Genomic DNA, 25082 nt, shown 5'->3' with positions numbered 1-25082 from the left:
AAGTCCAGAGCTGTTTTAACTCACACAGCACTGAAACAGAATGTCCAGCCCCGTGTAAGTACAAAAATGCCAAAGTCAGAGTTCATCAGCTGGGCCCGGCTCAGGAGTGGTCCTTTCTTCCTTCCCAACTGCACCCCTCCTCCCTCCGCCAGAACTCGAGGGGGGGGAGAGTTCTCACCTGGCTGATACTATTTTACGATTTGAGCAGTTTGAATCTGGCAATTATTTTAAACCTGAATTCTCTCGGGGGCACTTCTGTACCCTAAAGAATGCAAAACCTATTCATTTCTATTTATAAAAGATAAAAGCATTTGAAAGCTTGGTTCCCAAAGATAACTCCTTTGTACTTTTTCAAATGTTTCGCTTTTAATCTCCAAATCCATCACAGAGATCACTGAGCTGACTACTCAAAGGCTACTTAAAGAAATAAAAGTATCCATTGTATTTATCTGCTTGAAAAGTAAGGTCTGTGAATACAGAAATGTACTTTTGTATTCAATATATATGTAAAAAATAAAGAACGGAGATTCCTCCTTTTGCATCTTGAGATTTCAGCAATTTACACCGTCCAAAAGGGGCCAGAAAATGTCACAGTGGCACAGGGATTGCACTGTGTCGGGATGTCTCGAGCCCACCCACATCACTCGATTCCTCCTCTCGGCGCCCTACTCCACAGCCTTCACAGCGGGACGGGACGGGCACGGGACCTGCGGCGCCCTCACCGCATCCGCTCACCGCGTCCTTTACCCTGATGCGTCCCGGGCGCTGCGGGCCGAGGGCCTTTGCTCTGCGGGTTCTCACGGGCGCGCTGCTGGGAACAAGGCACGTCATTTGTTGAGTAAGTACACGTGAGGGTGGGAAAACAATACGGACTCAATGAGCGATGTCCCCCACTCTAATACTTCCTATAGTTCTGCCCCTGAAGCAGCACTGATTCTTTATAATCAGACAAAAGCCGTTCTTAGCCTCCTGGCAAAATACAATAAACATCCGGTCCAGGACCAGGGGCTTCAACCACGTATTTAAATCATGGCTGCTGGCCCGCCTCCCGCCTCCCTGTCGGCGGCCCCTGAGGCGGCGCCCTCGTCCTCCGCACATGCTGCCCCCAGGCCGCGCTCCCCGCCGCCCCGAGGCCTCGTCCTCCGCACAAACTGCAGAGTCGGCCCGCGTCCCCGCCGCCCTCGGCCGCCCTCGGCTCGGACGCTCGCCCCGCAGCCGCAGCGGCCCCGCGAGGAGGAGGAGCCGCCGCCGCAGCATCCGAGCCCGAATTCCCGCGGCCTGGGGGGCGTCATGCTCTGCGGTCTGTACATTTCCCAGAACAGGATCCCATTTCGCGGAAGGGAGTTCGAGGTGGCGATGGTGGGCTGGGTGGGTCGGGGGGCGCAGGCGTACAACGGGGAGGCCCAGAGGACAAAGGACGCAGGACAGATGCACGGCGCCTGCTTTCCCTCCCGCCTGCGTGTGCTCCGCCGCCGGGTCCGGACCCGGCCCGCCTGGGGGCCGCTGACCCGTTGGACGACGGCTGTACTACGACTTCCCGGAAGCCGCCACCCTCGTCAAGTCCTAGTCTTGGCCCCGGCTCTCCTGGCTTTGGAGGCCACAGCACCTTCGGGGTGCCGCCTCGCGGCCCTCCACGCATGTCTTCCCCCCACTGCGCTCCTCCCTCCCTCGGGAATCAGCCACACCCACTCCCCCAGACGCCTTCGCGCATGGGCTTTAATCGAACTTTGGGCCACACGGTAATTCAAGTTTTGGAAACCCATCTTATAATAATGCACTAAGTCAGAATGTTAACATGCCTGATCAACATTTTAGACAAAATCCTGCTGAAAACTTCGATCAGATCCCTCCACAGAATGCTAGCCAAGTAACTGACCCGGACTTAGGTCTTTGTCCCTGGAAATAATTCAAATTTTACTTCTCCATTAGAATCTAAGCATTCTTTTATTCCTTCCCCAAACACTTTTGGTCGAGCAAAAGCACCACCCCAAACACAAGACTTTAGTCAAGGAGCAACCAAAAACTTTCATCAAAATTCCTCTGCTCATCCACCTCACTTAAATATGGATGACACAGTGAATCAGAGTAATATCGAATTAAAAAATGTCAATTGAAACAATGCAGTAAATCAAGAAAATAGCCGTTCAAGTAGCACTGAAGCTACAAACAACAGCCATTCAAGTGGAACACAGAACAAGTCACGACAACCTAGAGCTACAGCAGATGCATGCACCACTGAAAAAAGCAATGAATCCTCTCTCCACCCAAGCCGTCATGGCTATTCTTCTTCTGACCCAGTGTATCCTTGTGGAATTTGTACAAATGAAGTGAATGATGACCAGGATGCCATCTTATGTGAAGCCTCTTGCCAGAAATGGTTTCACCGGATCTGCACTGGGATGACGGAAACAGCTTACGGCCTCCTAACTGCAGGAGCATCAGCAGCGTGGGGCTGTGGTACTTGCATGGCTGACAAAGATGTCCAGTTCATGCGCACCAGAGAAACTTTTGGTGCACCTGCAGTGGGCAGTGATGCGTAATCACAGGCATTAACTGTAGTGAGGTCTTTTCCTGCATATTACAAAAGTTCAGTACACAGGACTTTAATGTTTTACATTATTTTTTTAAGTGCACACAGAAAAGATTATTTACCTTTTAGTTTTTATTAATTTCCACTTCATTACTAGTGCAAATTTTGTATTGTCTTTATCTTAAATTAGAATAATGTATATGAGGGTGCTTTAGAAAGTACTATACAAATAAATGTTAGTTGTTAATCATAAAAAAAAAATCATGGTTGCTATGGTGTGCCTATTACCTTTATTACTTACAGTGACCTTTCTAAAAGATAGTGGGTAACCATTATCATATGGTAAGGGCCCAACAGTTTAGGCACATTATGACTAAACAGATAAATGAACATAGAAAAATATAATCTTACCCTTAGAAGGATTCTGATTTCTTATTCAATAGCAGATTGAGTTTCTGGACTCAGTTTCCCTGTATCACAGTAGGTCCTAACTCCAAGCTAAAACAAGTGGGAACAAAGAAGCTTAACTGAAAAATCCAAAATCACTAGTAAATGTAACAAAGGAAGTACTATCTTTTACATAAGGAAACAAATATCATGAATCTGGGCAAGCTGTCACTGCATGTCACACCAAAGCTGCCGGGCCTGTCAGCAAGGCCACGGGCACGCTGCGGAGCCAACACTGGCACATGTAATGTCTTATAATTTTTTCTTTTCTTTCAAATAGCGCTCCCCAGAAGCTTATGTAGGAAATTGCTAATGAAAACATTAAAAAAAAAGAAAATTCACCCACTTCCTACGTTTGTTGATACTTTCTTCTTTAACTTTCTGAACCAGCATGAAGTCAGAAATACTTGTGAAATTTAATCTAATAAAATGTTTTCTTAATATATATGCACTGGTGATCAGTGTACAAATGAACCAATGATGAGTGACTCGGTGTAAGGATAACTTCGGGGAGCTTCGCTGAGCGCTCAGGGGGCTTCTCTCAAGAAGACGCCCTCCTGGGCAAAGCCATCTTCTCTGAGTTGTGGTTAACAGGTGAATTGAGGAAGAAACTGGTACTAATCAAAGGGTTTCCCACTTCCTTGGTCCCCAGCAAGATGCAAACCCTGCCTCCCCTGCTGTGAGTGTCAAGAGGTTGGAGGCAATGAAGTACGACCTCCAGGGATGGCCTGGCCCATAAAACCTTTCTACACGATCCTGCATGGCCTTTCCCCTTGTTTACCATGTACACCAAGGATATGGCACTCAGAGGGAAGGACAGTCACTGGACTGAGGAGTGTGGGTCACCAAACGGCTGTGTGATCAGAACTCCCCACCCAATCAGCCCGTCAGACTTAATGTGAATGAAAACATTTATTATGTTAAGCAGCTTAAATTTGGAGATCACCTGTTAGCACAATTAGACTAATTACAGAATACGGCTTACATCTATGGCTCTGCCAGTTGAGGGCCAGTGTCCTTTACAACTTCATTTGACCAGCAAGTGTTTACTAAGTATCAGCTGTGCGGCAATATCTTCCATCTCACAGGTCAGAGTCATCTTGTCCGGAGTGGTTCCTTTGAGGAGAACCTGGGCGTGCAGGTCAGCCTCAAGCTGAGGGTCTTGGGGTCAGCCTGAGGGAGGGTGACCCAGAGGACAGAGGGGGAGGGAGGCGACATGTAAGTAGAGGTGGTCCCGGAAGAGGGAGACACCAGGTAGTACGAGGCAGCCGCCACCTGGGTGAGCCCTGAACCTCAGCAGCTGGGGGCCCCCCCACTGGCCAGGGCTCTGCAAGGGAGGTGCTCTGCAAGCCCCTTGGTCTCTCTGAGCCACAAGTCTTCACCTGTGAAATGGGCCCATCTGGACTCTCTCAGGGATGGGCTGCCAGCACTGTGCCTGCTGTGTTGGGGGTGGGGAGGGACAGGTGCTCACATGCTCTGTCCCTCTGAGTCCTTCTCTTGAGAGAAGAAGCCACACAATGAAGCCCCCAGACCTGCGGGAGTCCCCCCTTCCCCGGGAGGGCTCGCCTCCTCACCGCCTCGGCTCACCTCCGCCAGGAGCTCAGCACCAGCTCGGTCTCTCTCCCTGCTCCATTCTCTTCCATCATTTACAGGATTCCTTTTCGCTTTGGAGGTCAAAGAAATTTCATCATTCTTCTGAAAGGAAAAGATTGAAACAAAGTGGGAGCAAGACAGAAAATATGGCACCGTAAGTACAGTCCTGAGGACCGTCTGAGAGCCCCGGCAGTTCTTCCAAGCCCAGAAACGCACCATTCAGGGCTACCGTTTCTCCACGGAGCCATAATGTGCGGAAGAGAAGCAGGTGAATGGGGCAAAGTGGGCAGGCTCGGCAAGCAGGCCTGTCACGTCACGTGACTAGAAAAGGCTGACCAGCTGGTCCTGTCATTCAGTTACCTCACGAGGTGATGGCCTGTTACTGTCTTAGCAGCTACAACAGAAAAAGAATGCTACCATTTTATTGCTCAGCAAATAATGTTCAGTTTAGAATAACCTGCCTCAAGTCCATTTGGAACAAGAGGGAGAAAGTAAATGTTAGCAATTTCTAATGAGAACCTTTCTCACAGACACTTGGCACAACATCATTTGGTACGTGAAGGAGGATTAAAATCACCATTTACCTTTTCACTCATTCCAAATTTGGTAACCATCCACTCTGATATTTTAGTTGCATTATCAAAATCACTGGAGGCTCCTAAAATTTTAAAGTAAATGTAGAACTTAATTCTTTAAAATATCTTTAAGCCAGCAAAGACAATTTGAACTAAAGCCACGCTTGATAGCCAACCTGTTGTAATATGGTCAGTTCCAAATATCAGCTCCCCTGCCACTCATCCCACACTGACACCCATTTGTGCAAGGAGCTGAGCTCTAGTTTCATTCCATCTGTCACTCTCAGGCAACAGGGACACCTAGCAGTTGAAAAAAAAATTCAGACAGTTTGAAACATTTGTATTAATAACCAGAATGACCATTTGGCTCTCATTACACTACATCTTTAATAGCATGATGCTAAAAGCTACACATTTAGTAGAGATGGTCATCAGGTGACTGATGACAAAACCAGCAATATGTAAAACATGCAAACTTCCTTATAAAGCAAAACTGAATTTATAAATAACAGACAGGTAATGCTACAATAGGGCTGTTTAATCACTAGTTGCACAAAAATGTTTCAAATGTCTATAGTTCGAAACATGAGAATGAAACTTGTATTCAATGGAAAAAACCTTTGAAAATCTATTAAGTTATATGTAGCCTCTTGAAGGGAGGAAAAGAGCAATTACACATATTTAAGAATTACACTTTGCTGTCATTGTGGAATTAAATTTCATAATAAAGAGGCATAGTATCTGAAATATTAAGAAAAAATTTTATTATATTAAATTTCACAAGTATTTCTGACTTCATGCTGGTTCAGAAAGTTAAAGAAGAAAGTATCAACAAATGTAGGAAGTAGGTGCATTTTCTTTTTTTAAAAATGTTTTTTCATTAGCAATTTCCTACATAAGCTTCTGGGGAGCGCTATTTGAAAGAAAAGAAAAAATTACAAGACATTACATGTGCCAGTGCTGGCCCCGCAGCGTGCCCGTGGCCTTGCTGACAGGCCCGGCAGCTTGAGTGTAATGTGCAGTGACAGCTTGCCCAGATTCATGACATGCTGTGATGGTTTGATTTTTGTCATCGATTTCCACGCTTCTACATTCAGGCCCTAAGGATAAAATTTAATTGAGTAAAATTTCTCCATCAGGAAGGTATATTTAAGTAACTAAAACCCATCTGCTGTAGAGTCATTTTAGAGTAACATGACTTAATACCACTAATAAGTATTTTAGACCATAACAATCTGTGAACTGAAAGCCAACATTTTAAGATCATCTTAATCTTTGTATCAAGAGGGAGAGTGGAATTCTATTTTCAGGAGATAGACCTACTATTAATAGGAATGTCGTAACTAACCTATTAAAGCCAATTCAAGATTTAAAATTAAAATTAAATAGTGAGAATTAATAAAATTATTCTTTTATCAGCAGTATCCAACAAGGAGAAACACATGGGCAACTGTTGCTAAAGCGTATAATCATATAAACTACGCTTGTTCTGTAAGAGGCCAGGTGGTACTACTATTTTTAGATATATTTTTCCTTGTTCCTCTACCTTACCTTTCTTTTTCATAATAGTTTTACAAAAAAAAAAAAAGAATAATTTATTCTCCAACACCATGAACCGTGTTAAGACAGAAGGAAAAGAGGAAACCTACCCCTTAGGATTTCACCTGCGGAGAGCTCCAGCCCCTTCGCGGTGACCACTGCCTTCTCCACCAACAGCCGCCTTCCATGCAGCCTGGTTCACAAGACTCTCCAACCTGCGCCAGAAAAGCCAGCACGACCTTGAGCTGTTATGTCTGGATCAACAGCTACGAAGACAGAACACAGTATCAAAATTCCAAAGCAGCTAACACAAAGCTTTTCACAAAGAATTCACATTCCAAAAGAAAAAAAAAAAAGCCCTGTCAGACCTTAACTTATAATATTTATCTTAGTGAAACTACAATAACAAACTCAAAATTGCTATTAAAATTGCCATTGGGACAAACCAAGAGTTCCTAAATTTAAATAACGGTGAAAAACAAAGAAATGTAGAGTTCCCAACATGATTTATAAATCTTCAATTTGATCTATATTGTTACTAGCCTAACAAAAAGTTGAAAGTTAACCCGTAGACAGAATTTTTCTGAGTTTCATCTTGAAATACTTTGTATATAAAAGCCGCTCTTATCATAGGAAGCATTTACTTTTATGAACTGACTCAACTATCTTTGAAAATATTACAGCTTTAAAACTGTTTTTATTCAAGAGGATCCATAATATTTCCATGTGTTTATTTTACAGTTTGCTTTCCCCTCCTCTGGCTCCAAAGTGACTATAATTATACCACAAGGTACCTTGCTCATAAACATGTAAGTGCTTTTTCTATTATTTTATATTTTATATTCATCTTCAAGTATTATCTATCTGAACGCTCAGTGGAAAACTTTCTGTATAGACTCCAGAATTCGAAATCATAGAATCTCCTGGATATAATTAAGAAATAGACTTTTTTAAAAGAACATATATAAATGGAAAGAAAAACAGACATATAGAACTGGTATTTTAACAGTTATCAAACAGGGACCACAAACAGAGTGGACTGATAGGTTATCATTTCACAGACAATATTTGTGTTATGAAATCAGACTTACACTGATCAAACTTTATTTTACTGAGATCCAATTTCAAAATTTCTGTTCGACCTTTTACATCTTGTCCTGGAACTGTAACTTCCATGTTAAGATGGCCAGGACATATTAAGGCGCTAAAAAGAATACAAAGAGAAAACATAAAATAATGGGCTGACTGTGATGAAGGTCAAGTTAAACAGGACTGACACTCTCAAGAGACAATGGAAAGACAATGCAACCAGAGATTAGGCATATTTTTATTTTGGTTTCATTGATCTACAATTACATGAGGAACATTATGTTTACTAGACTCTCCCCTTCACTAAGTCCCCCCACATACTCCATTAGTCACTGTCCATCAGCCTAGTAAGATGCTGTAAAATCACTCCTTGTATTCTGTGTTGCACAGCCCTCCCCAAGCACCCCCACACATTATACATGCTAATCATAAGGCCGTCTGTCTTCTTCACCCCCCTTATCCCTTACTTCCCACCCACCCTCCCCAGTCACTTTTCCTTTGGTAACTGTTAGTGTCCATTCTTGGGTTCTGTGATTCTGCTGCTGTTTTGTTTCTTCACTTTTTTTTTCTTTCTTCTTTTACTCCACATATGAGTGAAATCATTTGATACTTGTCTTTCTCCACCTGGCTTATTTCACTGAGCATAATACCCTCCAGCTCCATCAATGTTGTTGCAAATGGTAGGATTTGTTTTCTTCTTATGGCTGAATAATATTCCATTGTGTGTATGTACCACATCTTCTTCATCCATTCATCTACTGATGGACACTTAGGTTGTTTCCATTTCTTGGCTATTGTAAATAGTGCTGTGATAAACATAGGGGTGCATCTGTCTTTTTCAAACTGGGCTGCTGCATTCTTAGGGTAAATTCCTAGGAGTGGAACTCCTAGGTCAAATGATATTTCTATTTTTAGTTTTTTGAGGAACCTCCATACTCCTTTTCACAACGGTTGAACTAGCTTACATTCCCACCAGCAGTGTAGGAGGGTTCCCCTTTCTCTGCATCCTCGCCAGCATTTGTTGTTCCTAGTCTTTTGGATGGTGGCCATCCTTCCTGGTGTGAGGTGATATCTCATTGTGGTTTTAATTTGGATTTCTCTGATGACTAGCGATGTGGAGCATCTTTTCATGTGCCTGTTGGCCATCTGAATTTCTTCTTTGGAGAACTGTCTGTTCAGCTCCTCTGCCCATTTTTTAACTGGATTGTTTGCTTTTTGTTTGTTGAGGTGTATGAGCTCTTTATATATTTTGGATGTCAACCCTTTATCAGATCTGTCATTTATGAAAGATTCTCCCATACTGTAGGATGCCTTTTTGTTCTATTGATCGTGTCCTCTGCTGTACAGACATAGGAAAACAGCTATATATCTAGTAATGACTCACTTCAGGATCTTCTCCATAATTAATATCCCTCTATTATTTAAGTACTATTTATGTATCAGCCATAGGGAAGACAGAATCTTGAGGGACAGGAATATAAACTTGTTTATCACAATATAAACTTGTTTATCACTAAACAAATAGAATAAAAGTCATAAAAATAGATTAAAAGACTGAACAATGAAATGTAATACATGAACCTTGACTTGATAATCTACCATTAAAAATGTATTTTACCACTAAATCAACAAAAAGGACAAAAACCACATGATCATCTCCATAGATGCTGAAAAAGCATTTGACAAAATTCAACATCCATTCATAAAAACTCTCAACAAAATGTGTATAGAGGGCAAGTACCTCAACATAATAAAGGCCACATATGACAAACCCACAGCCAACATTATACTTAACAGCGAGAAGCTGAAAGTCTTTCCTTTAAGATCGGGAACAAGACAAGGAAGCCCACTCTCCCCACTTTTATTCAACATTGTTCTGGAGGTCCTTGCATGGCAATCAGACAACACAAAGAAATAAAAGGCATGCAGACTGGCAAGGAAGAAGTCAAACTGTCCCTGTTTGCAGATGACATGATATTGTACATAAAAAAACCCTAAAGAATCCACTCCAAAACTATTAGATTTAAAATCTGAATTCAGCAAAGTTGCAGGATACAAAATTAATACATAGAAATCTGTTGCATTCCTATACACTAATGATGAACTAGCAGGAGGAGAAATCAGGAAAACAATTCCATTCACAATTGCATCAAAAATAATAAAATACCTAGGAATAAACCTAACCAAGGAAGTAAAAGACCTATACCCTGAAAACTATAAGACACTCTTAAGAGAAATTAAAGAGGACACTAATAAATGGAAATTCACCCCACGCTCTTGGCTAGGAAGAATTAATATTGTCAAAATGGCCATCCAACCTAAAGCAATCTACAGATTCAATGCAATCCCTATCAAAATACGTACAGCATTCTTCAACAAACTAGAGCAAATCATTCTAAAATTCATATGGAATAACAAAGGACCCTTAATAGCCAAAGCAATCCTGAGAAGGAAGAATAAAGCATGGGGAATTACACTCCCTGACTTCAAGCTCTACTACAAAGCCACACTAATCAAGACAATTTGGTACTGGCACAAGAACAGACCCATAGACCAGTGGAACAGAATAGAGAGCCCAGATATAAACCCAAGCATATATGGTCAATTAATATACGATAAAGGAGCCATGGACATACAATGGGGAAATGACAGTCTCTTCAACAGCTGGTGTTGGTAAAACTGGACAGCTACATGTAAGAGAATGAAACTGGATCATTGTCTAACCCCATACACAAAAGTAAATTAGAAATAGATCAAAGACCTGAATGTAAGCCATGAAACCATAAAACTCTTAGAAAAAAACATAGGCAAAAATCTTTTGGACATAAACGTGAGCGACTTCTTCATGATCATATCTCCCCGGGCAAGGGAAACAAAAGCAAAAATGAACAAGTGGGACTATATCAAGCTGAAAAGCTTCTGTACAGCAAAGGACACCATCAATAGAACAAAAAGGCATCCTACAGTATGGGAGAATATATTCATAAATGACAGATCTGATAAAGGGTTGACATCCAAAATATATAAATAGCTCACACACCTCAACAAACAAAAAGCAAACAATTAAAAAATGGGCAGAGGTCCAAAGAAGAAATTCAGATGGCCAACAGACACATGAAAAGATGCTCCACATAGCTAGTCATCAGAGAAATGCAAATTAAAATCACAATGAGATACCACCTCACTTACTTAAGTTCTAGATTCATCAATAAATATATTCATCAGTAAACATTCATCAATAGATATTCATCAATAAATATAACACAAGGAGTATTTGCTTCCCCTAGGAAAACAGAAGTGGCTGTCAGGATGGCCACCATCCAAAAGACAAACAACAACAAATGTTGGCGAGGTTGTGGAGAAAGGGGAACCCTCCTACACTGCTGGTGGGAATGTAAATTAGTTCAACCATTGTGAAAGGCAGTATGGAGGTTCCTCAGAAAGCTCAAAATATAAATACCATTTGACCCAGGAATCCCACTTCTAGGAATTTACCCTAAGAACGCAGCAGCCCAGTTTGAAAAAGACAGATGCACCCCTATGTTTATTGCAGCACTATTTACAATAGCCAAGAAATGGAAGCAACCTAAATGTCCATCAGTAGATGAATGGATAAAGAAGATGTGCTACATATATATAATGGAATATTATCCAGTCATAAGAAAACAAATCCTACCATTTGCAACAACATGGATGGAGCTAGAGGGTATTATGCTCAGTGAAATAAGCCAGGCGGTGAAGGACAAGTACCAAATGATTTCACTCATATGTGGAGTATAAGAACAAAGGAAAACTGAAGGAACAAAACAGCAGCAGAATCACAGAACCCAAGAATGGACTAACAGTTACCAAAGGGAAAGGGACTGGGGAGGATGGGTGGGAAGGGAAGGAGAAGTGGGGGGAGAAAGGGGGCCTTACGATTAGCATGTATAATGTGGGGAGGTTGGGCTACGGGGAGGGCTGTGCAACACAGAGAAGACAAGTAGTGGTTCTATAGCATCTTACTACGCTGATGGACAGTGACTGTAACAGGGTATGTGGTGGGGACTTGATAACGGGGGGAGTCTAGTAACCATAATGTTGTTCAAATAATTGTACATTAGCGATACCAAAATTTAAAAAAATTTAAAAAAAAGGATAATGCAGAAATATGGAAGACAGAACTAGGAACTGGGAAAAAATTAAGAGAATTCCACAACGCAAAGTTAAGAGCTATACGAAATCAAACTGCGAACTCTGAAGAAATGCTTGCAACCTGATAAAGAGGCTAATTTCCTTTCACATGAAGAGTGCCTGCAGATAACTAAGACCAGCAACCAAATAGAAAAATTGTCAAAGATTATGATTAGACTCTTCACCAAAAAGTAAATCCAAAAAACTTTTTAAATGCCTGAAAATGTTCTCATAAACTCACTACTAATATTAGAAATTAATTTAAAACCCAGACTATTGAATATAACTATTCATTTGACAAAGGTACAAAAGTATGACTACACATTGGCAAGAATAAATGAAAACAGGTTCCTCGTATGTTGTAAAAGGGAAGCATAAATTAACCTTCATTGGAAGGCACTCTGGTAAAATCTATCAAAATCTCAAAGGCACATAGACTTTAACTCACCAATTCCACTTCTAAGGATTTATCTTATAGACATGCTTTCATGTGTATGCAGAGTACGGACATGTATGGACAACTACATCATTGTTTGTGATGGGAAAAGGTAGGAAACAATCTAAATATCCATCAATAAGAGACTTGCTATGATGTATGTATATTGTAGTTGAAAACTACGAGATAGTATTAGGCATGGATATATACGTACAAGGTATGCTAGTCAGTAAAAAAAAAAAGAAAGGACAATAGTACTGGGAGGAAAATTAGGAAGTCAGCAACCAGGGGAGGAAAAAAACCTTAATATTCATTGTATACTCTTGTGTTGTAGTGTTTTCCCTTATGTGCATAACTGGTATGCTTATGGGTTAAAAATCCAGCCAAAAATAACTCATTTCAAAATACATAAAATAGCTGTTAAAAAAAAAAAACCAGCAGGAGACTCATAAACTCCAAGAAGGGACTAGGAGTTATCAAAGGGGTGGGATGGCGGAGGGTGGGTGGGGAGAGAGGGAAAAGGGGATTGAGAGGTAATGTGATTAGTACACATTGTGTGTGTGGGGATCGTGGGGAAGACAGTGTAGCACAGAGAAGACAACTGTGGCACCTCACTACCCTGATGGACAGTCACTGCAATGGGGTATGGGGAGGGACTCGATAATATGGGTGAATGTAGTAACCACATTGTTTTTCATGGGAAACTTTCATGTGAGCCTTTCAGGGCGCTCCTCTCTCTGAGGTCGCCCGCACTTTCTAAGTGTGTAACCTTTTAATCTTAAACTTTCTCTCTCCAAACTTTCAGGGCGCCTCTCCTTGCTGAGGTGGCCTGTACTTTTTCTTTCTCTCTTTAAGTAACTTTAAATAAAACTTTTACTGTGCTTCACGACTGTGTCTCTGCCCTTCAATTCTTTGTCGCGGTGGGAACAAGGACTGAGGAAAATACACAACGCTCCCCCAACACATCTGCCTGGGATACCTGTTCACTTGTGTTTGAGACAGGGACCGTGGGTTTAGGCACAGTAGGGTGAGGGCCTCCGGAGAAAAAGCAGAGCAAGATAATGACAGTCAGAACAATGTAGCAATGTGCAAAGAAGTCCTATTGAAACTCTGTGATAAGCATTATGCAATCTAGGGTAAAGATACCAGACTAGGAATATGGACATCTTCAGTGAGATCAGTTAAAGCTCAAAAGGCCAGCAGCAACTTGGCCTGGAATGTTTGAGTGTTCTGCAGATAAAGAAAAGTGTGTCAGCATAACCCATGACTTCACTGTATCAATTTAAATCATGACATTGTAAATTTTACCTTAGCCTGCTCAAAGGCCCAGTTTATTTTAACCGTACCTATGTGCTGTATTTCCTTCTCTGACCCTAACCAAGTAATCTGCAACCTAGGAAAAAGACTAATTTAGTAAGCAAGCCCAACTATAAACAGCCCAAGAAGCTAAGAAGTAAGATTTTTAACTAACTTCAGCAAACAGGCAACAACCCTGCCCACCTTGGGGGCAGGGCAGGCGGTCTTAATGACATACTCCCAGAGGGAAACTGCTATCTTGAGAAAGAATCAGAGCAGAAAATTTCTTCTATTACTCATTAAAAATGAGCATTCTGGGACCACTCAACAAATCTGAACCACTAACCCTTTACCCTCATTCCTGAAAATCCTCAACCACGCAAAAAACCCCTGGACAATGAAGCAACCAGGGGCTCTCTTGTCCCCTCCTGGCGTGAGCCGGGAGCCCTGTCCTCTCACTTAATCTCTAAATAAAAGCCTGTACCTCGCTCTCCTGCCTCATTCTTCGGTTTCCTGAACAAGAACCCCGGCATCATATTCACTAAGATTCTACATTTGCTCTGTTCACCTGGCACATTGCTCATGTAATAAAATTACACAGCCAGTATTAGCAAAAAACGAAAAACAGAACAAAAACCAAGGGAGTTAAAGTTACACAAAGGAACATAATGATATGATCAAACCAAGAGACTAAAATGTCATGAAATTTATTTTAAAACCTGAATGTTTAAAAAAAAAAATTCATTGGCGAAACAGAGCTCTCAAAAAAAAAAAAGCTATCAAAATGTTACCATCAAAAAAGATTTTTAAGTAAACCAAGAACAAAACATTGTCACAAGTGATTTACTCCTGAAAAAAGCTAACTACAAGCTCTCGGATTCATTTTTCTCTGCTCTGTCTTTTGGTTTACAGAAAAAGATGGAAAGCAGGCAGATTCAAAATTTTAACGGCAAGCAGTCAAATTGCAAATACGTATTTGTCATTTTCGGCATTAAAAAAAGGCACTTTTTTTTTTATCGTGATAGATTGTTCAAGTAATTACGGCGTGTTTGGTATTTACAACCTTTCTTTTCCTTTAGGTGGGATTTTAACCCAAAGTCTCCGGAGAGACCTTCAAGACATTACTTGCTCCCGTTACATCGAGGGCAAGGATGTTTCCCCCACCCCAGAACGTCTCGTACTGAACAGCGCCTAACGGATTCTCCAGCAAAAATTCCGCGACCAACTCGATCAGCCAAGGCTTCCATCACACGCACATCATGCCTCTGCTTCGCCATCCGCCCTTTGCTCTCTCGTGGTCCCGGATCCCTTCTCAACCCCGAGTCGCTTTGGGTTAATCACTTCCCTCCAACGACGCCTTACGAGAAACTGCGTCCACAAAACACAAACGGCAAGCAGCTGCGGGTTGCGGCGGCGAATAAAAGGATCAGATGCCGGACTCACCTGGGGTTGCCCCGTGCTCGAAAGGGAAGACATGTCCTCAGGTCTCTCAGCGACCCCACGGCGGCCCGAGACCGCCCCTCGGTCCGCGACCCCGCGGGGAGGCGCTGCGCCGTTTCTTCTCTCCTTGCAGTCCCATCCTCTCCCTCACTCTTCCTAGAAAGGGAAAATGGCGTCCCTTCCTAGGGCGGCTACGATCGACAATCTGCCCCGGAAGGCAAGGCTGTAACGCCATAGTACTTCCGGGGCAGGGGACGCCGCCCCGCCGCCCCGCCGCCCCGCCGTTTCCGCTGCCCTCGCGCCCGCTCCGCCCCGCCCCCCGCCGCCCGGGTCTTGCCCCGAGGCTCCATCCGCCTCAGCGAGCGGGTCTTTCCGCCTGGGCTGCTCCGGTCGCTGGGCCCACGCCCGAGGTGGTTGACCTGCACGGTGAATAATACAGGTGCTGGGGCCCCAAAGCTCTCTGGCTGTAGTTTTCTTTTTCTTAGGATCTATATCGGCTCTGTGGAATCTTTCTAAAAGAAGTTTGAGGGGCAACGGGGCAAGGTGCCCCAAGCCTCGTTGGAAGCTCTGGTGAAACCCTTCAAATCCCACGACTCAGAGTCAAGTCCCCATTGGGCCCTTTGGTTGTGCCTCTCGTCTTTACAGTTGAAGTCGGAGGACCTCGGTCCCTGACCTGGAAGAGGCTGCGGCTGTTCCGGGCACCTCCCCGGCCTTAGGCACCCTGGGTTCTTCGGCACCTCCGAAGGGGAGGTGCCAGGCACGGGTAAAAGGGCGGCAAGTTGTATGCAGTGAAGGTGTAAAGTCAAGGTGTAAAGAAGAAAGGGGGTGTCCGGCCCATCGGCGCTCCTTCCCGCCCCCTGAATTGGACAGGTCCCCCTGGGGTCCCTGGCTTGCCAAAGCCTCCAGGGCTTCCCTCTCTCTTGGGGTGACCTCAGGGCGGCAATACGGGTGCCTGCCCTCCGCCCCGCCCTTCCCTTCACGCCAAAACACTTAGGAGACACCAGAACTTAGGAACCCCTTTTACTGATTTGGCCTTTACCAGGATAAAATTTTCAACCTTAAATTTGAAACAGTTATTTCCAATTTGCATTTTAATTCTATCTGTTCGACATAGGTTAATTAATTTTTTTATTGAGATACAATTAACATAGAACATACTTAGTTTTAGGTGTACACTATAATGATTCAGTATTTTTGTACACAGGCAAAATGATCACAATACGGCTAGTTAACGTCCCTCAGGACACAGTTACAAATTTTTTCTTGCTGAGAACTTTTAAGATCTGCTGTCTTAGCAACTTTCAAGTAAACAATACCATATTATTAACTATGCTGTGACAGATTTCTGTATTAATAGAACCCCATTTTTTCTCTTCAAACCTTTCATTATAAATCTGGACTATACTTTTAAAGACTAAGCTGAAAAATGTCCTAAATCACTCCTTTATCCTTGCAGCAGTATATACATCATTCCGAATGCATTCAAAAGCTTTCAGTGTTTTGAAGCTGTTCGGGCCGCTCTTGGTGCTCGTCGACCCCCATAGTTTGAGATTGCCCACATTTCAGCACTGATGGGATCGGTGATGGGAAGGAAGCAGCCGTCTGACTCATGCAGATGCAGTCCCGGCCTCCCGTGGACACTGCTCTGTGACCAGCTGACCGGCACCTCTCCGCCAAACCAGTCTGACTCCTTTGTTCCCTCTTTCCATTTAATACCACCACCATCATCTCTGCCGTTCACCTACAAAATTGAGTCATTTTAACTATTTGATCTGTATATCCTGTCTCTCAACTAGTCCTGTCCATTCTGTCTTTTATTCATATTACCCCTTCCACTTCCAAGTCTTCCCAGGTCCCCATCTCCTAGGGAGAGGCGAGCTTCAAGGCACTGTTTGCAGAAATCTCAAACCATAAGCAAAATTCCTTTTGATGGTGAATAAGCCTACCTGCAGGGCTGCAGGGCTGCTCAGAAGCCTGTTCCTTTTCCTTCATTTTCTTTTGGCCCAAAGGTTAAATAAAGCAGGAGACAAATACAGGATGAAGGCAGAGAAGCCAAGTTTCTTCTATCTGTCACACCTAGCCCCTTAATACCCCTAGTCCCACGTAACCACTGATCCACTGTCCATCGCTATAGGTTCGTCTTTTCTGGACAATATGTACATATATGTATACATAGGGGATCATGCAGCATATGGTCTTTTGCATCTGGCTTTTCTTAACATGCTGTTTTTGAGGCTCATCATGCCCTTATTTCCATACCTAGTCTACTGTAATAGGCCCCTAACTGGAATCACTTTTATTTTTTCATATATTCCTTAGGCTGTTACACAGAAGCTAAAGTTCAAATGCCTTGAAAAGCAGTTATGCTTCAAGTTCTGGCTTTAAACTTCGCTGTATGTTTCCCATATCCTGGCCAATTGGCTAGTTAGTCTCTGCATGATGCGTATTATCTTGCTTCTGAGCTCATGTTTATGCTGGTAATACTCTAATGAATTTTAGAACAAATATGCCCTTTTAAATGTAGATTAAATGTAGATTATAGTTTTGCTCCTGTACCAATTACCTTGAAACCTGAAAAAGGTAGTTAGTTTTTCTGTAGGACAGCATTTGAGACTTAAATTTCAGGAGTTCGAACCATTCTCAAGATTTTTTTCCCTAGGCAAAGAAACTTTCTACATTCTTCCTCGTTCTGATTCTATTCCCATCCATCAAGGAATCAGAAGGGGAAAAAAATTACTAGCTACTGTTTCTCTGTGCCTACATTCCTGATTATCTGAGGGCTTATTAGGAATATTACTATAATATCAGTAATATTATAATATTACTTTGGGGCTTTGTTAGAAGAACAGCAGAACAGAATCTTCTAATACTTAGGGCAGTCAGGGAGCATTTGTTTACTTCTTTTTTCCTTCTCAAAAGGGAAGTGATACTTTCGCTACCTGATACCAGATAAGCACTTCTATGTTGAAGAAAGTTCTGTCTTTCAGGCAGAGTTTCCCGATGGCAATGTGAGAGCCACATGATTTCTGCTTTCTCTCGCTGGTTGTTTTCATGAAGGCGTCTTTGAAATCTAGGAACACCTTATAATAAAAAATAAAGGGAATATGTCTGCTGTCATGTTATCTACTATAGGTTGTCAAAAAAGCAGACATGATCAACAAAAATGACTCATCACGTACAAGCTGAGACGGATGTACTGGCACTAGGTAAAAGTCCTTTCATTGTCCCTTTGTACTACTCACTGCAGTCAGCCAACAATGTCTACTTGGTGAGTAAGTAATTTTACATTTCTTTCTTCATTCTTTAGTGGCTGAACTCATGGACTTAAAGTAGTGTGTGGGTTCAGAGTACCTAGGTTTGGATCCCAAACCTTAGCCGAGTTACCAAGTTACTGCACCTGTTCTATTTGCCAGGGTCTTCCAGGGTAAAAGAACTAATAGGGTGTCTGTGTATGTGTGGAGAGGGGGATTAATTTTAAGGAATTGCCCTATGTGCTTGTGGGGGCTAGCAAGTCCGAGAACTAAAAAGTAGGTGGGCTGGCTGTAGACCCAGGGGAGAGCTGATGCTGCAGCTCAAGTCCAAAAGCAGAGAACAGACAGAAAATTCCCTGTTGTGTGTGTGTTGGGATAAGGGATGGCGGTGGAAGGGAGGGAAAGATGAGGACACCACCTTGATCTTTTAAGGCCTTCAACTGAACGGATAAGGTCCACCCACATTATGGAGAGAAAAATCAGCTTTTACTCAGTCTACTGATTTAAATGTTCACCTCATCTAAAAAATACCTTCACAACATTTAGACTGGGGTCTCTCCAAATGTCTAGGTACCATGGATTCGCCGAATTGATACCTAAAATTAACTGTCATACCTTAGTTTCCACACCTGAAAAATGGAGATAATAGTTCCTACCTTACCTTGAAGGTTATTTTGAAGCATGTGTCTGAACATAGTGCTAAAATGTTTCGTAGGCACAGAACATATACTCGACATACACTGTATAAAAGTTTGGTATATAATAAGAAAATCTAGGAAGTGGTAAATTTTGGGTGTGTGGACTTTGAGAGTTCTTGCTTTTCATTTAAAGCAACAGCTTAGTATTCTAGTGAGGAATTTGAGGGGGACAGCAAGAGGTAAGGTCATTTTGTCTACACATTCTCAAAGTTCTGACTTCAGAGATGGTCTATGGATTAAATGTTTGATAACTCCAGTAGCTTCTATTTAGTATGTACAAATGGTTTTCTATGAATGAATAGGCCTTTAGAATGCAGATTTTAGACATGGGGTATGTATGTTTATTAGCAGAAGGCTCATTCCTTTCATAATTTGATGGCTTTTAAGAGTGGAAATCCTTTATCCTTGATATGCTAAAGCTGTCTGTGACTCTGGAACATAACCGTGCCACACTGCAACTTTGTGCTGTACTGGCTTGCGACTGAACAGAACTCTAATGTGGAAGAACATGGTGTCCAGCTTTAACGTATAGACCTGAAAACTCAGGATAGGCCCTAAAAAGAGAGTCTGATCGCTCTCTTGGTACTTGATAATTAAATCCATTCCTAATCTTTCAGGAAATCTGTGAGTATATTTAGACGGATGTTAAATGTGGTTGCAAAGATTTAATGGGAAGGACAGAAAACATTGGAGAGTAAAAAATTTATTTAGGACAATGGTGAGCACTTTTTTTGCATTAGCACTAATTCAAGATAATTAAGTTTTTTACAAACCACAGTTGTTTAAATGAATGCATGAAATGTGATCAAATTGTAAATGCTATTCTTCTACTTATTTTTTCCTCTTAGTGGTGACCTCATCTTTTTCAATAACTGTGTGGAATTCCATGGATTTATTTATGAATTCCATAATTTTTTAGTGAAGGCCCAGTTGTTGAGTTGGTTTCTTTTTAATGTTTGATTTTTTTTTTTTTTTACTATTTTAAATAACTCCAGTGAATACATTAGCATGAATTGCAGTGCATGGTTGTAATGACCTTCTCTGTGGGAAATAAGACGTGGTGATACTAGGGGGAAGGATTTTGGAGTAAAGATACAAATTTGTATTAGAAATCACCCTCAAAGCAAGACTAAGGACAGCCCTTCAGGAAACCCCAAGGTTCTGAGAAAGCCTGAGATGGGGGTTTACTTTTTAGGATGATTCACTGTCTTGAACAAGTCCAGCAAATATATATATATAGTAGCAGTAAGAAGGTGAAAACCAAATACTGTAAGAATAATTGACTTTCCTTCTTTGAAGCCACTGGTTGGCAAACTGGCCCAGTTTCTGTACCAATGCTTCTTCAGTGGAGAAATCTGATGTCACCACCTTAAGTCAGTGGTCAAAGTTAACATCACCACTAATGGAACACGCTAACTTTAGGTGTCTCATATGGTGTGAATCAGTAAGGACTCAACATTGCATATGGTGAAGATGTGTAACTTGAATCATGAGTAAATAATCAGAGATCATGAAAGACTTCCCTCCACGACCCCCTGAAAAAAAGCAAAAAACTGTTCTGGATTAAAAGAGACTAAATGGACAGGATAACTAAATACCATGTATGATCCTGGCTTGGGCATAGGGAATGAGGAAAGATGCTGTCAGAGGCAAAATTGAGATAATCAGAGAAATTTGAATGTGGACATTAAATAACATATTTGCATTAACTTCCTTGAATTTTATTACCCTGTAGTTATGCAAGAATATCCTTATTAGGAGATATGTGATGAAGAATTTAGTAGGTGACAGGGCATGACCTCTTCAACAATATTCTTGAATTATCCAGCAAGAATTTTTTTTTATTAAGGTATCATTGATATACAATCACATGAGCACCATTGTGGTTACTGCATTCACCCAAATTATCAAGTCCCCACCACATACTGCATTACAGTCACTGTCCATCAGCCTAGTAAGATGCTATAGACACACTACTTGTCTTCTCTGTGCTATATTTCCTTCCCTGTGCTCCCCCAACATTATATGTGCTAATCATAAGGCCCCTTAATCCCCTTATCCCTCCCTTCCTACCCACCCTCCCCAGTCCCTTTCCCTTTGGTAACTGTTAGTCCATTCTTTGGTTCTGTGGGTCTGCTGCTATTTTGTTCCTTCAGTTTTTGCTTTGTTGTTATAATCCACAGATAAGTGAAATCATTTGGCACTTCACTTTCTCCGCCTGGCTTATTTCACTGAGCATGATACCCTCCAGCTCCATCCATGTTGTTGTAAACTGTAGGATTTGTTTGCTTCTTACGGCTGAATAATATTCCATTGTGTATATGTACCACATCTTATTCATGCATTCATCTACTGATGGACACTTAGGTTGCCTCCACTTCTTGGCTATTGTAAATAGTGCTGTTGTAAACATACAGGTGCATATGTTTTTTTGAATCTGTGATCCTGTTTTCTTAGAGTAAATTCTTAGGAGTGGAATTCCTAGGTCAAATGGCATTTCTATTTTGAGTTTTTTGAGGAACCTCCATACTGCTTTCCACAATGGATGAAATAATTTCCATTCCCACCAGCTGTAGAAGGGTTCCCCTTTCTCCACATCCTCGCCAGCACTTCTTGTTGTTTGTCTTTTGGATGGTGGCCATCCTAACTGGTGTGAGATGATATCTCATTGTGGTTTCAATTTGCATTTCCCTGATGATTAATGATGTGGAGCATCTTTTCATGTGTCTGTTGGCCATCTGAATTTCTTCTTTGGAGAAGTGTCTGTTCAGATCCTCTGCCCATTTTTTAATCGGATTATTTGCTTTTTGGGTGTTGAGGCGCATGAGCTCTTTACATATTTTGGATGTCAACCCCTTATCATATACATCATTTATGAATATGTTATCCCATACTGTAGGATGCCTTTTTGTACTACTGATGGTGTCCTTTGCTGTACAGAATCTTTTCAGCTTGATGTAGTCCCACTTGTTCATGTTTGGTTTTGTTTTCCTTGCCCGGGGAGATATGTTCATGAAAAAGTTGCTCATGCTTATATTCAAGAGAGTTTTGCCTATATTTTCTTCTAAGAGTTTTATGGTTTCATGACTTACATTCAGGTCTTTGATCCATTTTGAATTTACTTTTGTGTATGGAGTTAGACAATAATCCATTATCATTCTCTTACATGTAGCTGTCCAGTTTTGCCAGCACCAGCTGTTGAAGAGGCTGTCATTTCCCCAGTGTATATCCATGGCTCCTTTATCATATAGTAATTGACCCTATGAGCTTGGGATAATATCTGGACTCCTTATTATGTTACATTGGTCTATGGGTCTGTTTTTGTGCCAGTACCAAATTGTCTTGATTACTATGGCTGTGTAGTAGAGTTTGAAGTCAGGAGCATAATTCCCCCAGTTTTATTCTTCCTTCTAAGGATTGCTTTGGCTATTCAGCGTCTTTTGTGGTTACATATGAATTTCAAGCCAAGTTAAAGTGTCCAGCCCCATGCCTAGCACACAGCACTCAGTGGATATTAATTGACTCTCAATTCAATGAGTACATTATTTACTAGTCAGGGAGCTTTTATGTGGTTTAATGAGGGGAACATCTTGAAATAGGATTTAAAAATCTGTTTATTGTCGACCTTTTCCTAATGACCATTGTTCATAATTGCTAATAACTCTGTGCTGGCATCCCCCAGAGCCACAGACCTGCCAGGGTGGAAAGAAATAATATTAAGAAAGATTGACCATCAGACCTTAACATATTTATTTTACAAAGTCTTCAGGCTGCCTAGCAACCACTGAAGTTTCTGTCCTTTTCTTCCCCTGCAAATGTTACCCAATCACTAAAACACACGTCCCACCCTGCTGAGGAAAAAGCAGTGTTTTGTGGTTCATGACCCTAATCTCACCATCCCTCTTTCTAACTTCCTTAGGGAAGCAAATCCTGCCCCAGCAACCATTACTGATTAACAAGTCTCTCCTTGAATGAGTCTATTTCATCTCTGCCACTCGCATTCCTCCTGCATTGGTTATTTTTCTGCTTTCTAGGGTGATCATTGAATGGCCCTGGGGGAAGGATGAGTAATAAATCAGGGAGAAAAGTAGAGGAAACTACAACTCCATAACATCTCTACCTCATTTAGGTCATCTCATGGGGAGCAGGTATCCCTGGTATAGTTGCTTAATTCAAACTAAACCCCAGAGAGAGGAGGGTCCATGTCTGGGACCCACAGGGATCCAGCGCTAGAACTGAGGTCTACATTCAGACCTGTTAACTTCTAATTCAGTGATGTCTTTGTGACCCATGCTGCCTTTCTTGATGTGTGATAATTTGGTGGAGGTCGGTCTTGGAGATACCTCACCACGGAAACCCAGTGTGCCCATGAGGGTCAGATGTGTCCAGCATACAGACTCCTCAAGCTCAGGAACCATGTCTCATTCATCTTTATGTAACCCAGACATTGGATGGAGTGTCTCTGCAGCTTTTAGGTGAAATTCACTTAGTGTTCCAAATTCTACTTTCAAAAACCCCCCTAATTTATACAGGTGTATGAAAGGCGTTTATTTCTTTGAGCTCATCTTTCCCTTGGGCTCTACTTCCTCACATTCAGTTATGGTTCCCCAACATATTGATTCAGATGTGACTCTAATCCCTTCATCTGTCTCCTCAGGGAAACAAAAATACACAAAGTTTAAACACATGATAAACTCTGTCAGTGGAGTTGACTGTCCTGAAGAGCTGACCTGGGTGGGGAGATTGATGGTGATGACATGCAGGGTTCAATATACCATGTTCTACATATTATTTAAGAAGTCGCCATACGTATTTCAGCTCTAAATATTCTTTGAGCATCTTCCCTCCAGAAATTCCTCTTTGGTCCATCCTTCCCCCAGTACAAATAATTTTAGGTGCCACTGGAGGCCAGAAATTGTGTAAGGAGCTAAGTATCCAGTGAAAAACAAAATAGGCAAGTTTCCTGTTCTCCAGAAATTTACAATGCATTATGGGGGACATAAAAAATACATAAATAGCAATATAATTGCAAACTGTTAATAAGGGCTGGGGAGAATTCCAAGAGTGAGCAACACTGCATACAATCCCTGAAAGTCTAGGCTCAGAAGTAACCACCATTTCCACCTCGTTCTGTTGTCCAAAGCAAGTTGCAAGATCAGGCCACGTTCAAGGAGTACGAGAGTAGATAGTTCCTCTTGATGGGAGGTGCCGACTCAAAGTCCTACTGCAAAGGGTTATGGCCAAAGGATGGAGGAGCAGTTTCTTCCCATCTAAACCAAAGGATCGAGGCCTCAAAAGAGTCACTCATAAGACTACGGACAAACTGGGAGGTCCTGTATGAGGGGGGGGACTGTGTTGCTCCCCAGTGGATCTCCCTTATCCTTCTTGGATCAGGCCACCAAGTTTTGGGGAGTGTTGGCCTGGTTAATAAGTTCAGGCAGAAAATATAGAGAAGACTACTTTCCTCATGTTTCCATCCCCAAGACTTATGGAAATGGACCCTACCCATGCACAGGCCCTGGCGCTTTGGTTCACTATGATGTGAGATTAGGGGATTCAGGCTGGAGGTCCAGCACACATGGAGCTAAGAAGTTCTTGCAGAAGAATGGAGAGTATTATGAGGGTCAGCCTTGCAGGTCAGCAGGAAGACGTGGCCTAGTTGCAAGGGAGTCTGTTGCTAAGAGGGCATCATGAAACAAAAATCCAGCACTGTCAGCCTTATCGCAGGCAGTGCCTTGTGGAGCAACCTTCTCTCTGCTCTTCTCCCGAAATCAGGGGCTAAGCCTGGGAAGGAGGAGGGGAGGGGAGGAGAGCGCCTTCTATGCTCTCCATCTGGCTTCTAGGACCACCAATCCAGTACCCATCAGCTGGCTGGGTAGTGGTGTGGCAGGGGTGGAGGTCGGGAGCCTTGAGTCAGAAATGGAATAGAAATACGAAAGTGACCCGGATGGGCACTAGGAAGCTAAACAGATGGCTTCAATAACAGACAGCAACTTAGAATATCATTGAGTCTGA

At 42.2% G+C, this 25082-nt stretch overlaps 1 long non-coding RNA gene and 1 pseudogene across 5 annotated transcripts; one reads left to right on the top strand and one right to left on the bottom strand.

The window, feature by feature from the left end:
• Nucleotides 1-676: 676 nt before the first annotated feature.
• On the bottom strand, nucleotides 677-16507 carry LOC118973367 (uncharacterized). 5 transcript variants are annotated; one of them, XR_012128565.1, is made up of 8 exons: nucleotides 15122-16507; nucleotides 7776-7888; nucleotides 6795-6950; nucleotides 6095-6245; nucleotides 4565-5445; nucleotides 3963-4150; nucleotides 2942-3028; nucleotides 677-808 (listed from the first exon to the last, which is right to left on the bottom strand). It is a non-coding gene; the product is annotated as an uncharacterized lncRNA (long non-coding RNA). The 5 variants fall into 5 exon arrangements; XR_012128566.1 differs by having other exon boundaries at nucleotides 688-811; XR_012128569.1 differs by lacking the exon at nucleotides 2942-3028 and having other exon boundaries at nucleotides 677-811; nucleotides 15122-16505.
• On the top strand, nucleotides 877-2935 carry LOC140848099 (pygopus homolog 1 pseudogene; annotated as a pseudogene).
• Nucleotides 16508-25082: the final 8575 nt, after the last annotated feature.

The sequence above is a fragment of the Manis javanica genome, chromosome 2 (assembly GCF_040802235.1).
Source record: "Manis javanica isolate MJ-LG chromosome 2, MJ_LKY, whole genome shotgun sequence".
Lineage (NCBI taxonomy): Eukaryota > Metazoa > Chordata > Mammalia > Pholidota > Manidae > Manis > Manis javanica.
The sequence above is the reverse complement of the archived record's forward strand: the minus strand, read 5'-3'. Positions and strand labels throughout refer to the sequence as shown.